The 13855-nt window shown below is 45.8% G+C and overlaps 2 protein-coding genes across 8 annotated transcripts in view; one reads left to right on the top strand and one right to left on the bottom strand.

Moving 5' to 3' along the window:
- The window catches only part of kirrel3l (kirre like nephrin family adhesion molecule 3, like), a 35823-nt gene that overhangs the window by 3838 nt on the left and 18130 nt on the right, over positions 1-13855 (top strand). The window lies entirely within an intron of this gene.
- nphs1 (NPHS1 adhesion molecule, nephrin) overlaps positions 1-13855 on the bottom strand; it is a 147739-nt gene that overhangs the window by 117426 nt on the left and 16458 nt on the right. For all 4 annotated transcript variants that reach the window (XM_025061824.1, XM_025061821.1, XM_025061822.1 and 1 more), the window contains exon 2: positions 1151-1294. The gene's annotated coding sequence lies outside the window, so the exon portion shown is untranslated. The remainder of the gene's footprint in view (positions 1-1150; positions 1295-13855) is intronic.

Genomic DNA, 13855 nt, shown 5'->3' with positions numbered 1-13855 from the left:
GGAGAGAACCTGAATGTGTCACCAGTGTCTTGATGATTAAGCTGAAGAGCAGCAGTGAAACACTGAGGAAGACCGCTGAGCATCGTTAACCTTTTCTCCATCTTGTTACTCTTTTCAGCACGCACACACACACATACACACACACACACACAAACAAACTCTTTCTTTTCTACCTTTTGCCGCTGCACTCTCCAGTGCACCTTCTGTGATACAAAAAGACTGAGGATAGAAGCGAGTTTGGAGGCATGAAGCCCAGCCAGGAGATGAGTTAGATACACAGTGCGAGGAGGTGCCGACGCAGCAGAATCCCAACACAAGTGTCTTGCATTATTTAGGAGACATAGTCATGGCAAAAGTTATAGATGAATTTTGGCCTACTTTGATTTTCCGGCTCTGGGTAATGGTTCTGCTGCGGGGGTGTTGTACGAGGGTATGAATTTATAATACCTCGCGGCCGTAAAGCAGACGTAAACACCTGTGCGTTCATCGCAGCTGACACTGAACGTTAAGATTTCCGTTGTACTTAATCATTCCCAACAAACATCTCCCTTCCCAATTTCTGCGCACGGCTGAGTATTTCCTGTAGATCGCCTCCAGATTTGAAACTAAACAAATCACTTGGTCGTGTAGACACACACACGCACACCACACGGACTCACACACACACAAACACACACAGTGACGAGTGATGAAGAATCTAAACAAAGGCCGCTGCTTCCTCTCATCCTGAAGACGTGTCATGCCTCCACGCCACTGTCTTTCTGCCCTTCTTCATAAACAGATATCCTCTGCTCACCCCCACCTCACCCCGTACACACACACACACACACACACACACACACACACTCTGTACGTGCAGAAGAGGAGAAAAAGAAACAATGGAGCTTCATAATGTTGCCTGTCTCTAATCAGCTTTGCCACATGGGTAAACACAGACAAAGAACTTGGCAGTGCGTCCTGAGGCTTTGCTATCAGCTGTTAGCATCTTAACTGGATGTCTACGCTGCTATGGCTCAACACAGGAAGACGAAGTAGCCAACGAGTAAAGCGTGGATGGCACTCTGCCTCTTCCAGTATTATTTTTACCTCACCCTGCTTATCCTCTTTTTGTTTTCGCTTTTTCCTTGTGTCTGTCTCTGCACATCCTCACCTTGTCTTCCTCGGGGGCAGTGAGAGGATCCGGGAGGAAATGACAGGGAACAGGACAATGGAGAGGTCGTGTCAGCTTCCTGCCATTGCCTGGAGTCTTCTTCCCCTTGCTGGTGCACTTAAGGCTGTATCACAAGCATCCAGGCTAGCAAAAAAAAAAAAAAAGCACAAATATTAATGGAAAAGCGAGCGAGAGAGGAAAAAGTCAGGGTTTAATTCAGCTCATGTAATTGAAACAGTCCCACCAGGCACAGAGTCCCTTTTAGTGGCAGCTATTTGGTGAGAGATTCCGATTACATTTATAAGCCCTAAAAAAATTCAAGTGTCACTTCCATCTTGAGCCATGTATCACAATTTCAAAAGACCCCGAGAAAGGAAACCGACGTACAACGCGGATAAAAATTGCAGACATACTAGACTGCACATTTATTTTTGTTTTCTAATCAATTCCTGCCCTGCAAGACAAGAATTTCATATCTCCTGCCGAGACACAGGAACCAACAGCAAATTGAAATTTATCTTCTGCGTAGCAGCAATATCTGTTCCTGTGTTATCTCCACCAGCCGTGTTCCTTAACCTTGTATTGGAGATAGCTCGGGAGAAGTGGGGGGTGGGGGGGGGGGGGGGGGGGGGGGGGGCTTAGGAGGAAAAAAAGAAAAAAAGAAGTTCAGTCAGGAATATCATCAGACGGCATCTGTGTGACAACAATAAGTCCATTTGTTCGTACATGTTGTTTTTCTATTTAGCCTCAGTCATTGCCACACACAGAAGGAGGAAGTATTCATTATGGTGTGCGGAGCTCGTGGCTCAAACAGAAATGACTCATGAAGAACCCAAAGATGGAACACCCTTAACACATCTGCACATGCTGGCAGAGGTCAAGGGCACTCACTGGGGCAAGGCATGATGAACTGAGATGAGTGTTCAGCATCTTCAGGGCTGTGTGGCCTTTCTGGACTGATTCGTCAGAGTCCAACTGTCTAATTAAATGATGCTTCTGTTGTCGGGACATGTCATCTCCTTGTCCGTCTCCGGCTAAAAACACATTAGAGCAAACAAGAGATTGCCTGCCTCCTGCTGGAAACGCCGCTTTCCCCTTTGAGACGACACACTCTAACTGCTGCCCTCTTTCCTCCGCTTTTCAGCCGTCCTCTCCTCCCCCTTCAAGTTGTCAGAAACGCCTGTGCTAATATTGTGTTAGTGACTCATCCATTAAACAAAACACAGTGTTTATACCACGGATCTCCTTCCTCTGTCAAAACTAAAAACTTTTTAGTGTGTCTTGTCACAGGCTGGGTAAAAGGAGAGATTCTTTTCTTACCATTTTACATTATATATTTTCTTTTCTTTTTCTAAGGGTGTGATAGATTAAAGGGGAGTGGGGGTGAGGGGAGGGTGTCTTTTACACAAGTCTGAGAAACTCACCCTCGGAGGTCTATCGGAGAAAGCAGCCAATTTGTTATCAACTGAGGTATGTCAGTCAGAGCGTATCGACCAAGCTTTCAGCTGCAGCTCCCTCCACAGCAAAACATGTTAATGTTATTGAGCAGCGAGGAGACGTGACCACAGTGAAGTGTGTGGGCGCTGCGCAGACCTGCCAGAGGCAAAGGTGCGTCTCTCTTTTGGTAGCTGGCGGTTTGGGCGACGAGCACCGATGCAGAGATGGCAGTGTGCTCAGCATGAGAATCAGAGGAGGGAGGGAGGGAGGGGAGCAAGGGGAGGGGGAGAAAAGGAAAAGGGAGGCAGAGGGGTCAAAGGGATTTACTGCCAGGAGCCTAGCATTTCAGGTAATGGATACGCTTGTATTGGTGTAAACCAAACCTGCTGTTTTTCTTCCAGCGTGCCAGAGGTGAACAAAACACCAAAGGTGTAACTGACAGAAAGTCTGAGGGGGATTAATGGAGAGCTAATATTTCAACACCTGAGGATAAACATTAGATCTCAGGTGCTCTCTCTCGCTCTCTCTCTCTCTCTCTCTCTCTCGGACACTCTCTCTCGTCTCATGCCTGAGTAGAAACTCAGACACACGGTAAGGTGGCAAAGAATAGAGACGGTGGTATAGGAGGCTTCAAACTACTTCTGCCACTTTCCAGAGGGATAAGAGCCTCCCAGTTGGTTGAGGGGAACCCATCACCCCAGCAGGAGGGGTTCCAGCACATTGCACCCGTCTGACTGAGGCATCCTAGTGCTGCGCTGATCCCAGGGGGCTCGAAGAGAGAACGAAGCGGGAGAGGACAGGGACTGATTGTTCCCTGCTCAGACTGTCCACAGATGGGACTTAGACACAGGATGCTGGGTGTTTGCTTTAGAAAGTCCCAGACGTTTCTTTGCAGTAGTGGTGTAGAGAAAGCTCAGGGGGATAGAGGAGAGGAGCATGCCAGTGGAGGCAACAGCAGGGAACGAGAAAGAGAGCGAGAGTGGGCAGAAGGACAGGAAAGAGGAAGGGAGATGGAAAGGAATAGAAAAGGAACCTTGCCTAATATGATGTCAGTGTGAATGTAGTGTCAGTGCCAAGAAGGGAAGACAGATGATACAGCCGTACAATGATAGGGTAGTTGGGTGAGAGTCCTCCCCTGTTCCTAAACAGAGACATATAGAGCCGGAGATAACAGCGAAGCGAGGGAGAATAAAGAGACTAAGTGAGGAAGGGAAAAAAGGAAAGGGATGAGATGCAGGAACCCGGGCTGCATCCATCATGTGGTTTGGTGCAGAAGCCATTTGTACCTATTGTTCTCCATAATTTGTTTTCTCAGAGAGTGCGAAGGGAGGGGTGACGGGAAGAGTCAAAGCTACAGAAGCCATTGATTTCTCTGCTAATTACATAAGTGAGACAGTATAATTAGACATAGCTAAAAAAAACAAAACAATGGGCCTAGAGTGAGATGCACAGACCAAGATAGACAGAGAGGCACTGCTGAAGCCCACTGATGTGAGGCGTCTTCTTTCACATCGTGTGAGAATATGTTAGCAGAGGTTTAGAAATATAAAGGACAAGGGAAAAGATGATGTAAAGATGGGTTTCAGGTTTTGTTTTTTCAAACCTTGTTTATTCTTTACCAAAATTTGAATTTGTTATTCAAAGTCACGAGTTTCTGGGTTCGGGAAGGCAGTGTTGAACATCGCGGTGCCTCGTCGGCTGTAAACAAGAACAAGAGTAGAGGAGATGAGTCGATGGAAGGGAGAGAAGATGAGAGGAAATGGGAGAAAAGCCCTCTTCACAGATTGCACTCTGAAGCACAGGGCGACGGCACCGGAATAGTCACCTCATTTAATACACCTCCTCAGAGGGAGGGCGGGAGAGGTAAAGGCAGATGCTGTAAAAAGAAGAGAAAAGGGCAAAAGGGAAGAGACGAGAGAGGAGACAGATTGCATCTCTGCCTCCTCACATCAAAGGCATTGTGGGTACTGAGAGCTGTTTGGTGTGGTGTGTGTTCTGTCTCTGTGAGGTCACATTTTGACCTGGCCTTGCTACTGCACACAGGTGGTAATAGGCATTGTTTCGACCCTCCTGAGGCACTCTGGCCTGGATCTCTGCAGCCCTCCGTCTGGAGACTTTACGGTAAATTTGTGAAATTACTCAAGAAGTCCGGCAACCTCACTCAGATGGATTATTGCTGAATTTTCTAATGCAGTTCTGCATCTGCTCCTGTTCACGTGAGGGCAGTGGGGTGGGAGGGTTAAAGACGTCAGCTGTCTTTTATAACTTTGATACAGGCAGAGATAAACAAGTCCTTAATGAAGCCACTCAATCACAGCCTGGTTAAAACGACAGCTTAAAGACCGAGGGGCAGTCCGGCCAGATTGAGGGTCTATTGAAGTCCGACCAAGGGGCTAATCTGAAGTGTGACGGCTCAGGCAGACCCTGGTCAAACTACCCTTCTTTCTCTACACAGTCCCCTGACAAACTATAGTGACCCAAGTCAACTCCCTGACTGAGCCATGGAGTTCTTTAAAAGCCAATTTAAACTCAGGCTTTTGTTTAACTCCCCAGCAACTCAGTGTGTGTGTGTGTGTGCGTGTGTGTTTGTCCTTTACTGGGCTAAAGTTCAGGTTTTGCGAGAACTGTCTCAGCATGTGATGTTTTGTTAGAAAGAACTGATTGTAACAGAGAACTGGCACAGACCAGTTTGGGTTTTTTTAAGACGTGGAGAAATCAATGGCCCGATTGAACCTCTTACAGCCATGACTGTTGCTGTAATGGTGTGGAAATGCACAGTGGTCATGTGGACCCTTCTTATACCTCCAGGCTCGGATCACAACTAAGCTCAGATTTATTTCTTTAAAGCTTCAATTTAAAAAAAAAAAAGAAGAAGAAGAAGAAAAGTGCTTCAAGGATTTCATCGGACTATCACATGGTGGTGTCAGGCCAGAAACCCTTACTTTTTTATGTGGAGGAACAAATGGAAACTTCTTTTCTGATGGATTTTTGCAGATGACCAGCGTAACACTGTGCTGCAGTTTCACCTCAACAAATAATGGCTCCTCTGTTCCCTCTCACCTCAGCCTACACCTCTCTGATCCCTGATAATGTGTTAACGAGCAACAGGTCCATGGAATACACATAACAGCAGTGTGTGTGTGTGTGTGTGTGAGCAGATGTGTGTGTCTGTGTGTTTTCTCACCAATTAATGAATTGCTTTACATGCCCACTGAGGCAACGGTGACCTGTCTCTAACAGGGCACTGCCCCCCCCCCGCCCCCTGTCTGTGCCATGGGCCTCTGTCACACTAACACATTAATGAGACCAGTCTAATTAGTGCCTGTGGTTCCATACAGGGGACCTGAGAAACCACAGCATCATCGTGAGCCGGTCTAATCAGAGGACCCTCGTGAATACTGAGGATTCTCTGCACCAACGACAGATTCACATATTGGAAAAATCTACAGTGACTCAATTTCACTTTGGCATCTTTTTTTTAAAAAAAACAAACCAAACAAAAACAAGGAGGTGAAGTGTTGGTCATAATCTTTTGGTTTTCTGATCATTACGGTAAAGCCCTTCTCTCTCGACCAGTTAACTGCCCTCCTGCCTTTTGCTGGAGGTCCAGGGGCAAATCAGTAAAAATGACATTTGCTCTGCCTCCCCCTCTCCTTCGCAGCAGATAATTCAATCTGTTCAATATCAAATAATCTGCCCCTGTTTTTCATCTCATTTTAACCTTATCGCTCAAACAGCTTCCTCCGGGGCGTGAGCCTCGTTCTGCCTTGTTAAAAACAGCAACTGGGAGAAAGAAAAAGGGAAGAGGTAGCCCCGGAAAAGACGGATGGCAAATAGCTCTCCGAGGAGTGCTTTTAAAAGCCTGGTTGCCAGTCTCATGGGTGATATGTGAAACAGTCGGCGAATAGATAAAAAAAGAGAAAAGAATGGTAAAGGAAGAAGAGACGCGGAGATTGGTCGGTGACGGTAGACAAAAGAAATCTGTGTCGCGGATGTGAGTTGTGTTACTTGAGGTCTAGTATTCTAACTTGTCTCCCAAAGCACTTAACGTGCCCCCAGCCATCTCTCCTGGCAGTTAATTAGAATCCAATAAGGTTGCCGCCTGTTGGTCATTGTTCCTCCAGTGTGTTTACCCTTTCCAGAGGCTCCATTCGCTGCTTAATCTGCCGAGAAGCTGGATGTCAATAGGTCAGACCAAGACTCCAGACCCTGACAGACAGTGGGATGGGGGGGGGGGGGGGTCCGGGGGGTGGGGGAGGGGGGGGTGCCGGTTCTGCACTTCTCAATATCTTTCTATGCCGTTTCATCTGTTGCCGTTGTTGTTGCTGTTGTTGTTCTCTCCCTCTAACCCCCATCTTTCCTGCATCTCTCCTTTTCTTCTCACTTCTAATCCATCCTACTGATTGTTCTAAGCTGCTTTCAGCCAGCCCCTGGGAGGGCGGGGGCTTTGGAGTCTGTTTTAATTAAGATTTAAAAGAAGACTCCCTCAAGAAAGGAGATTTAAGAGCAATGGACTATCCACAGCAAACGAGTGCAGGTAGGAGAGAGATTATACAGAGGGCTCCACCAACATCAGATCAGATCAGTCCAGTAACACATGTTGACGTGCACACTCCCCACCCAGACGCTGGAGCATTGGGTCAGCTAACACAACAGAGACTTTTTTTTATTTGTAATCAAGCAGCACAACCAAATGAGATGTTTTGTTTTTGTTTTTGTAATCAAGCAGCACAATCTATATTGATTGATCTCAACTTCCTGAGATTCATACCATACCCTGGGAGGTTGATGTGGAATCGCTAGTAGCCACAGGCTAAGTCAGGGAGTCGCTCTCAAAGTCTAATGATCGATCATCGCCCCATGTGCTCAAGAGGCCGTGACGCTCCACTTGCTTTTTAGAGCTTCAAGTCGGAGACCTCTCAATAAATGTGACCTGCAACAACAGTCTCGTTTTGTGGATAGAGACCATGTATTGCTAGCAGGTGAGAAATGGGCTCAGAGCTGTGTCCCAAATCTAAGCAGTCTGTGTATTAACGTTTGGAACAGAGGAGTTGGTGTAGCCCAAAATATGCCATGAAAATAACCTTTTTTCTTTAATTGAGTTCATTCATTGATTGTTTTTTTACAACTAAAAAAAACAAAGTTGGGTGTAAGTGACATTTGCTCTGTTAATCTTTAGCATTGTGTTCTTTCAATAATGCACGCAGCACAGGTGGCAGACAGATTGTGATTGTGTCCATTTCTGTGTCAGTGCGGCTGGAGAAAAGGCGCGTGCTTTACATTTGGTAAACCAGTCACATAGGTCTCATCTGCCCCTCCAGAGAACCACACACACACACACACACTCTGTGTCCAGATTTACCCCGCAGAATAACACCCACCCCACATTGAAGTGCACAATGATGAAGTGTTTAAGTTCATCGAGCCTTGGATTTCGGTGCAGACGGAAAATTGTAAAAGGCCAGGCGAGGGTCAAGAGCCCCGCCCGTGGTATTCTCTGCCATGAAACAATCCACCACACAGCCACCATATGTCCAGGGTTCTGTGGTGAATGAGCCCACCACCCGGCACGACAAAGACTATTGACACCATCCACTCTGAGGAAATCTGCAATGCCATGGTCTAATTAGGACTCAATGCAGCACTAGTGTAGTCACTGACCTTCACCGGGAAAAAAAGAAACTTGTAGAAATAAGTTTCATGGAAAAGGACTAGTAAAACAATGAGCTTCACACAGCACTTTGAGCAGATAAACATTCAGAAGAATTTTGCCTTCAGTCTGCCGTAGCTCCATGGTTTTGCCTCCATCAAAGCCCCTGAGACTCTCCTAGCACACTTTGCCCCGTCACTCACAACTCTGTTAATAAGGCCAGCAGTAAACGCCAGGAAAGATATGCAGGGATGAAAGATCCTTCTCTCATGTTCTCGCTTTGAGGATGTTTTCGGGCGTCGAAGGGGGAAAGGGGGGAGAATGCAACTTTATACACAAACGTTGCATTTTAAAAGAAACAATAAAGCCATCAGCTTATAAAATAATATTTCGTCTCATATCCTGTTGTGTTGTAGCTCTGGGGACATTTGGCAGGCAGGAACCCCCCCCACTTCCACTACTGAAGGTTTAGAAGAATAAAGTATGCCGGATTCCTCTGGGGCTGGGGGGATCATGCATATATTCTTTAACAGCAGTGATTAATACCAAGAAAAAAGGTCAGACTTGACTTGAAATGGTCCAGTATATCACAGTTGCTTCACACAGCCTGGATTTTACACATCAATCCCAGTTGTAAAGTCTCATCTGCCTGGTCACACAGGAGCGACCCGTGTTGCACATTATCAAAGATTGATGGGTTGTCCTAGTTAAAGACAGGGGGAGGAGAGACCGCTGTCTTCAGAAATCTGGATTTGTGGCTCTTTCCTTATGTCACTGGAGCCAGCGTTGTGGCAGAATATCACCTCACCTCAGGACCTGACCACAGTATGAGCACAGAGATTCTGTCTGTAGATGGTAGTAATGCAGCTAAAAGTCATCTACAACCTGTCAACACCAATGAACAAAAGGTTAAGTTGAAGGGCTAACAGGACTAGCTGTAGCTTAGCCAAATTTATTAGAAAACTAATAACTGTTAGGGAAACATTTCCCAAATAAATTCAACATTGTATAACACAATTCTACAAATTTACAAATTCTACAGTTTTGTGGGAATAAAGTTATAGCCATAGTCAAATCTGTAGCTAATGTCTCAAATAGAGCAATTAAACCGCTGCCGAAAACAAACGCCTGACTTTTGTGGTTATTGCAGTGTGTAACAACTGTGTAACCTGTAGTTGGAGGACAACATAAAGTCACGGGATGAGATTGTGGGAAAGCAACAAAAAAGGGCCTTGAAAGTGCACCTACAGCACCCCCGCAGGAAAGGTGGCGGTACTACTTTCTCTGTGGTTACAAACCTTGTAGTGCTTGATTCATGCATTCTTTATCTGAAGATAAAAAAAACAGCAGTTTTTCCTAAAACCTGTTTTCTTCCCTCACAACCAAACGGTTCACCCAGTCTGTGTCTTGTTCGAAGTGCTTGTTTAATAATTAACTGATTAATTAGTTTGCTCATTAATCATTCATTTGTTAATCATGGCTTGATTTTTCTACAGGAAGCAGCACAATCGGGGGGAAAAAAATCCTGACTTTACATTTCACTCTAATTATGCTCCTTTGCTAATCAACGCTTAAAAATGGAGTTTCAGGAAATTACTTTTCCCCTTTTCTCCTTTCTTTTTTTCTTTCTTTTTTTTTTTGCTTAATATGTCCACGGATGTCGTGAGGCTTGGCAGCTAACATTTCCACCCACTTACTCTCTTGTGTTCTCCAGGAGCTTAGTCATCATTACTTTTTAGGGAATGTTCCAAGTTATTGAATATTGGGTGGCAGAGAATAGAAATTTGATGTCAAATTAAGAGCCGTTTTTTTTTTTTTGTCCACGTCTGGATGAAAGGGAACAAAGATGCTGGTCACAGACAGACCGCAGACATTGATTAATAAATGGCAATTTGAGGACCATTTGTACCAGCGGAGAGGTGGCAGCACAGTGAATCACACACATATTGTTTTCACCGGATCCACGGCTCTCCTGGGAGAGGAGGTAATTTGTTTAATCGCGGGGAGTTATGTTCTCTGGACAGAAAGGGAAAGACAGAGAGAGGCAGAGAGAGATGGGACGATAGCAGAGTTTGGAAACGTCTCCTGTAATGTGGAGCTGGAGATGGAAAGTGAGGAGAGACTTTTTGAACAGGTTTAATTAGAAGCGTTTGTGTGGCTGTTTTCCTGTCGGTTGCAGAGTTCATAACAAAGCTCGGCTGCTCTCTCTGAAGAGGCTCTTGTCAGCTGCTGACAAAAAAGAATTATGCATCAAATTAAAGAGAGCTTCAGTGAAATGGAGGCAAGTCGAGCATTAACCTCTAAGCTTTAAAAAGCACACATATTAAGCAACACTAATGAGAATCTCATTGAGTCGACTGTGTTTTATATTCAGGCGCGCACAAAAGCACAGCTCTGACTTCAATGTGCTTCTGCCGCCTCTGAATGAGCTCCTCTCTCTTATTCATCCTACGAGCAGCAACAACACTGCGGTCGTGAACAATAACAGAGATGGCCCTTTTACTCTAATGAGATGCATACATTTACAGCATTACCAGCCTCATTAAAAAATAATAATAATAATAAAGGAAAAAAAGTATTAATTATGAAACGCACTGCTTCCTATCGTGAACAGCCAAAGGGGGCTCCACTGGGCTCAATTAAGAAGAGTAGGCCACAAATCCCTAGACTAAATTAATTGACACCCCGGGGCATTAGGACAAGAGTCCCAGCACAGTCTAAGAAGAGAATCCCTTTGTTTTCATTCCCACTGCCTGTTAGAAAAAAAGGCAAGTTCAACATCATCCCTTCTTGTTTTAATGGATTTTTAATTAATTCTTTATATACATTTATTTGTCTAGTTTGCTTATTCTGTCTACATCTGGGAATTTTAAAAAAAACATGATATATTCCCGGTGATGGAGCCGTCTTTCCGTCACATGTTGCTTACTGTTGCTGCTTTTCTCCACTATGCCAACTGTTATGCACACACTTAAATCTGGGTTTTTTGCAAACACAACAAGAAGTTAATGATTTAAAAGCACAGTAAATTATACTGAAAGCTCTTCCATCCAAACCCTGCTGAAAAGGGGAGGAGGGGGGAAGAGGAATTGCAACAGAGAAAAAGGAGAAAGCAGGGAAAAAAAAAAAAACGGGCAGGCAGGGAGGAGGATGAGGGGAGGCAGAAATGGGCAGGAACTGTGTCACAGATCCAAGCGGCAGCTGTCTCGCAGTTAAAACACCAGGGGGTGAGGAGGAATGAAATGACAAGACTGGCTCAATCACCATCTTGTCAACACTGCTGTCTGATGTGTACAGACAATTTCATACTGCCACCTCGAACTCCCTCCTCTTTTCTAGCCCTTTTATTGGCTTTTTATTTCCTCTGCTCCTGTAAGCCAGCCAGTGACTATCTGTCTGCATAGACTCAGCTCTCAGCTCTTTGGCTCCTGGCACCGAGTGGGGAGGGGAGAGGGGGGGGGGGGCAGTTTAAAAAGCTGCACCACAATTACACTCATAGAGACGCTTCTGCCCACTGGAAACCCAAAAGATGTGGGACTGTGACAGTAAGTGTGTGCATGAGTGTATGCCTGTGTGTGTGTGTGTGTTTGACTGGCAAGTGTGAGAAGGCAGTGTGTATTTATGGCACATTGTCGGGCACTGCAGCATAGTCACTGCACAAACCCTCCGTATGTGCTCACACACAGACTGTGTCACATCAGCACTCTCAGCCTGTACGCTGCAGACCATTCTACTGCTCCATCCACTGCCTCTGTCGTAGCAGGTACCTGGGGAGGAGCTGTGCTGTTGCTCGTCCATGCGATCAGCCTCACCGCCACCCTGATGTGTGCGGTGCCCTGTTCCGGCACACAGACTCCCAGCGTTGACAGCCCTGCAGACAGACTGATTACAGCGTTCCATCAGTCCCACTCTCTGGCTGGCTCCTTCAAAAGTGGAAGCTGACAGGAGCCCACCTTTTTCCATTTTTACTTTACTTTAGCTTTCCTGTCTTTTCTTACGTGTGATAGCTCGTTTTTGGCTCTGTTGTTGCCCCAGCCTTGTTGAATGTTGTGTTGACAAGCTGACGCAAAGCTGAGACGCCCTTTGATTCCCCTCCACTGAATGGGAGACGGGGGAGAGAAGGTGCAAGCCAAGCGGGTGGCACACAATGACAACAGACATGAATCTGCAAACGCTATGAGAAGGCAAAGAAGAGCCTCGAAGGAAGCAAATCAACAATTAGCAACACCCCTGTAACAGTGAAGCAGCGTCACAGGTCCAGACTGGATTGCAGACGGACGCAGAAAATTAAAGAAAAAGATCTGGGTAGGAATATTATGGTTGCAGTCTTGGGGGTGAGGTGCGGGGCAGGACGGATGAGCGAGTTCACTCTCTGAAAAGGGTCTCGGTCTGAGCCAAGTTTTCCACAATAGAATAAAGGCTGAAAGGGGGAGGCTTGGAGGATTAAACTCTGGCAAAACAGCTCTTAAAAAGCTGTTAGACTGCAATTTGTGCACAAAAAAATGTAGAATGGGAGAAAAGATAGGGAAAGTTGGAGGGAGGGAAGGCGAGGGAGGGTGAGAGAGAGTGGGAGGGAGGAAGTACAGTGAAAATGCTTCGTGGGAAAGAAGGGATTGCCGACGAGCAGAGGTGTGAGAGAGGAGGTCATCAGCAGACGCACAAACTGAGGCCTTTAAGAACCAGAGTCAAAGGAAAACACGAGGGTGGTGCTTCACACACCCAGAGCTGGTGTCGGAAACCACGGGTCGGTGGGTGGCATCTGCTGTCACACCCCTGCAAGTCCTCAGATGTCCAGCAGGAGTCATGGTAATGAGCTTAGCAGCTCAGTCACCATGAGATGGGTGAACAGACACTCATGGGACACAGTCATTGGTGAGGCTATACATCAGCATCATTTTCTTCTTGTGAGCTTTTGGAGCACACAGATTCACACAAGAAGAAGAAGAAGACAAAAGAGCCAGACTTTAAACAAAAGGATCATATTTCCATAGAGAGAAATGGAACTCGCATTTTCCAGCCCGATTTAGCAGCCTTATCTAGACAAGGCACAATGGATGGCATTTTGGGAAATGGGTTGTTTATACCATGCCTGACACTTTTTGCCAATTGCCCAGTTTTGTGCCTTTTTTTTTCCCCTCTTCTTGTCCTCGTCTCCTCCTCATTTCCTCTCCTCCTGGCTTCATTGTGGAGAACCCACACCAGCTATAAGCTCGGGGTTTTGCCTATACCTCAGGGGCAGAAGCTAGGAGAAATCAGGCACTTTTTTTTTTACATTTTGAATTATTACTGCAGGGAACAAATTGTCCAGTCAAGTTGAGAGCACTTATATTTATAGAGCCCACAGGACTGGATGTTGCAGTCTTCGCAGAGGATGGGAATGAGGACATGGAATAAAATCAGGACTAAAATAGAGCCTCTGCGAATGCAGCTTGGAGCCTCTTAGAGTAAATGAACATATGCAGTTGAGTGTCATTGTAGAAGCACGGGGAAATGGACAGAGTGCATCGTCTGATTTGTCACAAACAGCAGCGTCGGACTTGATTTTATGTTTTATTTGAAGGACTTGACTTCTTGACTGCTGCGTTAAATTGACTTACTGCCTGGAAATTGGTAGAATT

The sequence above is a fragment of the Cynoglossus semilaevis genome, chromosome 13, assembly GCF_000523025.1.
Source record: "Cynoglossus semilaevis isolate Cse_v1.0 chromosome 13, Cse_v1.0, whole genome shotgun sequence".
Taxonomy (NCBI): domain Eukaryota; kingdom Metazoa; phylum Chordata; class Actinopteri; order Pleuronectiformes; family Cynoglossidae; genus Cynoglossus; species Cynoglossus semilaevis.
Note: the sequence above shows the minus strand (reverse complement) of the source record. Positions and strands in the feature narration are given on the sequence as shown.